The sequence below is a fragment of the Trichomycterus rosablanca genome, chromosome 4, assembly GCF_030014385.1.
Source record: "Trichomycterus rosablanca isolate fTriRos1 chromosome 4, fTriRos1.hap1, whole genome shotgun sequence".
Lineage (NCBI taxonomy): Eukaryota > Metazoa > Chordata > Actinopteri > Siluriformes > Trichomycteridae > Trichomycterus > Trichomycterus rosablanca.
In genome coordinates, this window is record NC_085991.1 from 53487592 (window position 1) to 53496603 (window position 9012).

At 42.0% G+C, this 9012-nt stretch overlaps 1 pseudogene; it reads left to right on the forward strand.

The window, feature by feature from the left end:
* Positions 1 to 5475: 5475 nt before the first annotated feature.
* LOC134312016 (E3 ubiquitin-protein ligase TRIM39-like) lies at positions 5476 to 9012 on the forward strand (annotated as a pseudogene).

Here is a 9012-nt window from a genome sequence, read left to right on the forward strand (position 1 = left end):
AGAGAAGGACAGTTTTGATCAACAAGAAAACAACCTTCGAACCTTCGAACTGCATTCTCAGCTCATCAGCTCATAAGCGATGAGAAGAGCAGAAATACTAGTCATACCATAAGTATATCGACATAAGTGTAACTAAGATCTAACAGTTCCCCTCTTTCAGGCCAAAAAATGCCTGACCTAAATAAAAAAATTATCATGGGATCTAGGAACAAGATTCATCACAGAATTCTGTACACAACGTAAAATGCACGGTCCAAAAAGCAGAACACATAAGACAACAAGAAAAAAATGGAATAATGGATGACAAAATCCATGGTCCCCAGCCTCCAAGCAGATCTACAAACCACTGATACCATGAGTCATCTGCAGGAGCTGGCACAGAAATACTGTCCCTCATATGTTGGATTATGTCAGAAATATTCTGATAGTAATTAGGGACCAGAAAACAACAGGAGGAATTAAGAACCTTACACACACCTCCTTTTTCAGCTAAAAGCAGATCTAAGGCCAATCTATTTTGCAGGACTGCTTGTCTGAGAGAGGACATTTCCTCATTAATAAGACTCAGAGCTTTTTCAGTTTGATTTGCCAAAGCCAATATTTGCCATGCAACAGCATTGGTTTTCCGAACTGATGAAGTGACACCTAAATTAGAAATAATTGACAAACCTATACCCTCACCAGGAGATGTCCATGGATTGGTGAGGCGATAGCCATTAAAATCATTTGGTAGAGCATTGCCTACAGCCCGCTTTACTTTATAAGGGATGTGAGGGATAACCTTAACCACACGATATACTGAGACACCAGGCATAACTACTGCTGGGGTGCAGCACCCATGCCATAAATGTCAAACAGTACCATCTTTGGTTTTAGTGGGAAGCTGCAGATTGGCATTATTTCCACAGACCCACATGGCTGTGGAGACCCTGAATGCCGGGGGAACTTCCACATGCGGAGTTCCAGCAAATTTACCTGAGGCATGACGTAGCCTGGTCCACCCTGTGTCTGAAATTGTCCTTTCACATCCACTGATCCTGCACACACCTCACCAGGTCAGACACATCCTACACAACATACAGACACAGCACATGATGTAGATCAGGCTATGAAGTCATCCTCTGTTCCACTGAGAACCTCACCATTAAATCGCTGTCCTCAGCCACTTCTCCTGCTCGACTGCTTCAAGATTTATTGCAGCAATCTGGCAGTGAAGTGGATACTGATCATGATTGTTTGGCGTCCATTCATGAGTCTTCTAGCATCAGACCTGACTTGTCTCCTACTCCTCTGCAAAAGGGGACATGTGTTTGTTGATGGTTCTTGTTCAAAACCTAATGATTCCACTTTTCTTTGTGGATATGCTGTGTGTAAGCTGCCAAATATTGTGGTTGAGGCTTCCTCCCTTCCTTACAAATCAGCTCAAGCAGCTGAATTGGTTGCACTCACTTGTGCTTGCACTATTTTTCAGGGCAACCTGTTACTATTTACACTGATTCAAGATATGCATTTGGCGTGGCCCATGATTTTGGAAAAATCTGGTCTACCAGATATTAGGGTGCCTGCATCTGGTGGTGAACTTACCCCGGGTTCTCGCCAGCGTAGGCATTACAGAACGAAGCAAACCAAGGCCTCAAATAGCAGGCCTTCTAATTAGGGCTGATTCCCAATTGGACAGATTGACAATGTGGGAGATGGGAACAGATAAAGTAGAACAGCAGAGTTTGAGAAGGGCAGTAGGAGCAGGGTCAAGGAAAGAGGTGACAGATTTTGATGAAGATATAATTCTCTCAATGGTACCAGCGTCAACAGTGGAGAAGCACGGAAATGAGCAAGAGGAAGGAGAAATGTAGGAACCAGATATTGTGGAGACAGATTCCGAAGTAGAAAGTTCACTATATATGCCTGACACTTTATCTTGAAAATAAGTGAGAAAAGAGTTACAGAGATCCAACGACGCAGTGACAGAGTTAGATGGGGGACACAGAATCTTATTAACAATAGAAAAAAAAGCTTTTTTAAACTCAGAAGTAAGGTAGCTAGATCGGGCAGCATTTAAAGCCACTTTATAATTGGCCAAGTAGTCCGCGAGTGCCAAGGCATGAACCTGCAGCGACGTTTTTTTAAACAGACGTTCAAGCCGGCGGCCCTGGGTTTTTAGGGTTCGAAGCTCAGGAGTATACCAGGGAGAGGAGTGAGAGGCGGGGACAACCCTAGTTTTAACAGGAGCAAGGACCTCAAAAGTATTTGTGAGAGACTGATTATATATTTTCACAGCCTGATTAACAGAGTGCTGAGACGTGACAGAGACAAAGTTCGAGGTTAGTCGGGTAGCAGAGAAGGACAATGGGTTAACAAGAGGTCCCGGTAGGTGATTACAGTCTTAGTTGAATGAGCGAGGGCAGGCAGTGAGAGACTCGAAGTTATAAACAAATGATCTGAAACACCAATGTTGTGTCCTTGAAGATTACTGATAGTATTAGTGGTGGAACAGATGAGGTCCAGGATGTGACCATGTTTATGAGTAGGAAAAGTTACATATTGTTGTAAATCAAAGCAGTTAATTAATGACAGACATTCAGTAGAGTTTGAGGTATTGGAGTCTAGGTGAATGTTGAAGTCACCCAGCAAAACTACAGACGAAGTTAGACCACACACAGACGTCAGAACTTCAGACAAATCAGACAAAAAATCAGTAAAGGTATTCTTAGGTGGCCGGTAGAGGAGTATAAAGAGAGTAGGACTAGGGCACAAGATCCTAACCACCATGTATTCAAAAGAAGAAACCTTAGGGGAGTTACAGATACAGAGATTAATAGCCTGGGAGAAGAGCACAGCCAAGCCGCCACCTCTCCCAGAGGTCCTAGGGGACGAAAGATGCTTAAATCCCGCCGGAGCAGCGGTGTTTAGATGGATATAGTCATTAGGATGTTGCCAGGTTTCAGTCAGAAAAAGAAGGTCAATGTTATTATGAATAATGTGATCACTGAGTAGAGCAGCCTTGTCAGTGAGTGAGTGACAGTTAAATAGTGCCATGGTGAGCAAGCGATTATGAGAAGACCGAATCAGAGCAGGTGGGCTGTTGGTACGAGGAATCGCACACTGTACGCCAGGATCAGCGCCGCAAGGATGCCAGGTAGAACGCTTCCTGGGACGACGATCAGTAGACCAGATGACAGGGATTGCTGAGGCTGATGCTTGATAGATGAGGATGGGATGAGAAGGATGATGGGCATAACGCCGACTCCTGCGACCACGATGAACATACCATGGACGATGAGAGACGCCAGCATTACGACAGAGGTTGTAAGTCGCCGAGTCAAGATGATAAAAAGTTCTTAGGTCACGCAGATCAGCAGAAGTATAGTGTAGACAAGGGGAATTGGCATTATCCACGCCACGCGAGGGGCCACAAGTAGCATTCATGATCCCAATTAGTCCAAAAATTACAGTACACAGGAGAAGCAAGCTGGAAAAATTCATAATTGGAAGCTAGCTATAGGAACACAACCACACACACCATCAAGGATCAGTTAGCAGGAAGCTAAAAGCTATGCTATGCTATGCTACGTTAGCCAACCAAAAGCAAGCAGCCCACAGACAGTCAAGCGGCAAACGATAAATAAGCCGGGTGAAAGGCAGAACAGCAGATACTGAGCACAGGAGAGGTAACTCACTTACCACAGCAGAGCTGAAATGGGGAGCAAACCAGTTGGAGCGGGCTCGCAGACAGCCAGAAGCACCAATAGCGGTGGGACGGTTACTGAAACAGCTAGCGTAACCAGCCGATGCCGGTAAGAAAAACAAAAGCAGCAGATGTCAATATGATCAAAAGCAATCCTCCGCATTTCAGAAGTAAGGACGAAAGTAGCAAAACAGCAATAATATCGTTGGAAAAGAAAAACAGACCGGAGTGGAGCGGCAACCATAACAACCGGCGCGCATCGTTCCCAAACTGGAAGACCATGTAAACGTAAATATAAACGTAAATATTTAAATGTAATATATCAAAAGCATTACACTAACACTTGTGTAATATTATAGTTAAATGTAAACATAAATATAACTCATAAGTGATACTTTTCCATGGCACAAACAACAGAAGGGAATGATGGGATAGCTGGAGCTGTAAGCTGATCACATGACATGTAACATCTAATACTTTTCCTGATCACACTATGAACTATAATCTGGCCACGTCATATTAATAAACTAACCAATCAAAATAATAACTGAAATTAAAGAAGAAAATAATGAATTACTCTAAAACACCAGTAGAGGGAAGAAAAGTTCCATAAATAAAGGAAAGTTCTTACAGAACATGACACTGGTCTTTATCTTAGAGTCACTTCCATCACTACATATGTACAATAACAGAGAGCAGTGAGGGGGCAATTACTTTATCACAGCACTGTATGTGTTTGGGTAAATTTCTGCCACCTGGTGGTTAAAATGTGTAAATGTGGTACAAACAGTGGGCGTGTCTTTATGACGTCACTCAGGTGAAACGAAACTCATTTTCTTTCAGCAGCTTAAAGTCTCCAGTTTGAAGCTTCTACAGCCTTCAAGCAGCTACAATCACTGCAGGTAAATAATAAAGGGGGTAAAAAGGTAAAAAGTGCAGCAAGGGAGGTAAAGTGGAGCAGTGCTATAACCAAGTTCCACAGTTTGTTTTCTTTATGTTGGTAGAATGAAGAAACACAGCGTATAGAAATCTGCGGTCGTGTCTCATATGTAACTCGATTTAACATCAAGTGCACTAGAATTACAGGGAATTGTTTTATACAGTGCAAAAACAATGAAAAACAGCAAGACTTTACTGTAAATAAAACATCTTATAACAAATGTGACGCAGTAAAGTTGATGATAAAATGTTGATTTCTTGATGTTTATAATCAGTGGTTTATAAAGACTTGTAATACAGAAACTCTCTCTGTCTAGAACAGTCTGATTAAATTATTTTTTACTGGTACTACCAGGTGGGACATAAATAATAGTTTTAATTAGGTTTTATTTCACCAAATATATTTTATTCTTTATTTTTCATTACAATTTGTGTTGCCTTATTCTCTAAACTTTACAATAAATGCAGCAATTAAGAACTAACGTCTACAAACTAAATGACGTCTAGTAGAGTTACACCTCATATTTACGTGAACATTCATACCTGTTATGTATAAAACCAGAAAAACCAGAAGAATGATTGTACAGAACACACCCACACAGCCTGATGTACAATCTGTCATTACAGCAAGCGGGTTCTTCTGTGTGGAGTTTGCAGGTTCTTTTCTGGTGATCCAGTTTCCTCCCACAGTACAAACACCTGCATTCAAACTAACTAGGTGTGTGAGAGTGTGTGTGTGTGTGTGTGTTTGTGTGTGTGTGTGTTTGTGTTTGCTTGCTCTGTGGATGGGTGGTAAAATAGACAATAAATATATGAATCATTATGGTGTCTCTGTATCTTCTCTATCAGTCATGGCTTCCTCCAGCAGTTTCCTCTCTGAAGATCAGCTCCAGTGCTCCATCTGTCTGGATGTGTTCTCTTATCCAGTCACGACTTCATGTGGACACAACTTCTGCATGACCTGTCTCAAAGAGTTCTGGGACACCAGTTCACACTGTCAGTGTCCAGTATGTAAGATGGATTTTCCCAGAAGACCTGAACTACATGTTAACACCTTCATCTCTGGACTGGCGGCTCAGTTCAGGAAACCGGTTCAGGTCAAATCAAGCAGCACTGCAGGAGAACCTATCAAGTCTCTGGTGTTCTGTGAGGTCTGCAGTGAGAAGAAACGTGAAGCTCTTAAGTCCTGTCATTTGTGTGGTCTCTTACTGCAAGACTCACCTGGAACCTCATGAGAAAGCTTCTGCATTAAAGAAACACAAACTAATAGATCCTGTGGAGAACTTGGAGGATTACATCTGTCAGAAACATGAGAGACCTCTGGAGATGTTCTGTAGAGACGACCAGACGTGTGTGTGTCAGTTCTGCAACTTAGATGACCACAGGAACCACAACATAGTTCCTATAGAGGAGGAGAGTGCAGAGAAGAAGGTGAGAGACCTAATAGATTGAGCTTCAGATTTATTTGAACCTCTGGTAAAGAGGATTTAAAAAGCTTCTGAGTGTACTAGGCGGATGAATATGCAGATCAGCTTTGTGCATGGGCGATTTAATGCACTGGCTTACCTGGGCTTCAGCCCAGGGGCCCCGAATAATTGAGGGCCCCGGTTGGCTGTTTTATTTTTTATTTATTTTGTTAGTTATTTTGGTTAATAACAATAGGGAAGCTTGATTTGTGGTTTCAGTTAAGCAACGTGAACGTTAGCGCTAATATGTATGTGACATTCAGCTCAGCCAATCAGAGTGCAGCACCCGGTTTATACATGTGCGTTCCGACGTTCTGCAGTTAGTTTTGTATATGAGTCTTACCTTATGGTCCCAGCATTGAAGTTCGGGTTCTGGAACTAGGCCGTAAAAAGTGCTGTAACGCTCATTAAAGTCCTGACTAAACAGTTAAAGTGACTCTACCTTGAGGTGTGCCTTTATTCCCACACCTCCACCACCGCACGCAGCAAAAGACCTGTAGCATCCCCGCCAGACAGCGGCTAGGTGAGCCAACCCTCTAGTAGCAAGTGGCTAATGCTAGCGGTAAAGTGCCGCTATAGCGAAGTGGATTACACAGTGCTATACACAGTGAGTGGATTACATTATATTACATGAGGGATTTTGGGAATCTTTGTAACTTGCTTAACGTAACTAGACCTATATATATACATATATATATATACAGGGGGGCCAAAATTATTTTTGCACTGGGGCCCATGAGCTCCTAGTTATGCCACTAAACTGTTGTCTTGCGTTGTGTACTGATTTTATGAAAACTATACATGGGGCCCACAACCAGCCGTAGCCCCTGGGCCCACAGGCAGGTTAAATTGCCTCTGGCTTTGTGTATGGAGAGCCACACCCTGACCTACACACTCTTTCCCCGTCTCTGAGCAGGTGCCATCAATCAGCCAGCAGAGATCATAATTGCATCAGCCATGAGAGAGTCCTTTATTCGGCTCCCATTTGTATGAACAACAGCCAATCATTGTTCATGTGGCAAAGCTGAGTTTCAAACTGTTGAGTGTAAAATGTCAACTCTGGTGCACTAGCGTGTTTTACCGCTGCACCACCTGAGCGCCTAATATTTTTTATTCTAGATTTTTCTAACTCTTTAATCCAGTAAACCATTTTATACGAAAAGTGAGTGCAGTTTAGAAGTATAATTATATTAGTACCACTTCTGCAGAATTCCAATCATTTCTGTAAACACAACTTGTATATTTTACAGACTCAGCTGGGAGCAACACAAGCAGAAGTTGAGCAGAAGATCCAGGACCGACTGAAGAAGATTAAAGAAATCAAACATTCTGTAGAACTTAATAAAGTAAGTAAAGTCTTTCTCTACTCGACTAGTCCTCGTTTCCAAACATACATAAGAAGAACTGATATTTATAATAACACTACATAAATGACATGATGTTTCTCCTGATAGAAAAACACAGAGAAGGAGAAAGCTGACAGCATGGAGATCTTCAGAGCTCTGATACGCAGCATTAAGAGAAACCAGGCTGAGATGCTGAAGGTGATGGAAGAGAAGCAGAGAGCAGCAGAGCGTCAGGCTGAAGAGTTCATTAAAGATCTGGAGCAGGAAATCACTGAGCTAAAGAGGAGAAACACTGAGCTGGAGCAGATCTCCAACACTGAGGATCATCTCCACCTCCTACAGGTCAGAGTCCCTCTGTTTCTCAATAGCAATGCAGCACATGAAAGGACAGCACTGGTCATGCTGAGGGATTTCTCCTCTCTCCTGCTGTACTGTAGATTTACCCGTCCCTGTGCAGACCTCCACCCACCAACAACTGGACTGATGTCAGTATTCAGCCTCATCTGGATGTGGAGACTCTGAGGAGAGCTCTGTCTCAGCTTCAGGAATGTGTTGATGAAGAAATGAAAAAGGTTGTCAGTATGGGTAAGTGTTTACTATCTAAGATCTTGTGAGTTTGAGCAGAGAAATTACTTATGACTTACATTTATTCGGTAATAGTTTAACCATAAGTTGAAGCAGCTGTGATCTTTAATTTTTTATTGAAGCTCCTATGAATATTGGTTACTGTGTTGGTTAATGTACATGTTCCAGCTTCATATTGTGCTTTATAATCATCACTTTAAAATAATCCAGTTTCTAACAGAAATGATTTCTAACAGTAAATAATTTTGTTCTTTATTTTATTCCAACCAGAACTGAAGAGAATTCAACAATATGCAGGTTTGTGAGCTCTCACTCATCACATGATGAAATCTAGATTTCTTCATTAATACACACTGTGTAACGATAAAATGGGTGTAAATTGTGTCTCTATTTATCAGTGGACGTAACTCTGGATTCTGATACAGCTTATCCTAACCTGATCCTGTCTGATGATGGAAAACAAGTTACATGTGGAGACAAACGACAGAATCTTCCTGATAATCCAGAGAGATTTGATTACTGTGTGTTTGTGCTGGGAAAGGAGGGATTCTCCTCAGGGAGATTTTACTATGAGGTTCAGGTTAAAGGGAAGACTAAGTGGAATTTAGGAGTGACCAGAGAGTCCAGTAACCGGAAGGGGATGATTACACTCAGTACTGAAAATGGATATTGGTCTGTGTGGCTGAGAAATGAAACTGAATATAAGGCTCTGGATTCTCCTCGTGTCCTCCTCTCCTTAAAACAGGATCCTCAGACGATGGGGGTGTTTGTGGATTATGAGGAGGGTTTGGTCTCCTTCTATGATGTTGAGAATGAGTCTCATATCTACTCTTTCACTGGTCAGTCTTTCACTGAGAAACTTTATCCAGTATTTAGTCCCTGTGTCAATGATAAAGGTAAAAATTCAGCACCACTGATCATCTGCCCTGTTAGTCAAGTTCAGTCCTATTTAGTGAATGCAATGCAATGTGCAACACTACTGTCTGATTAA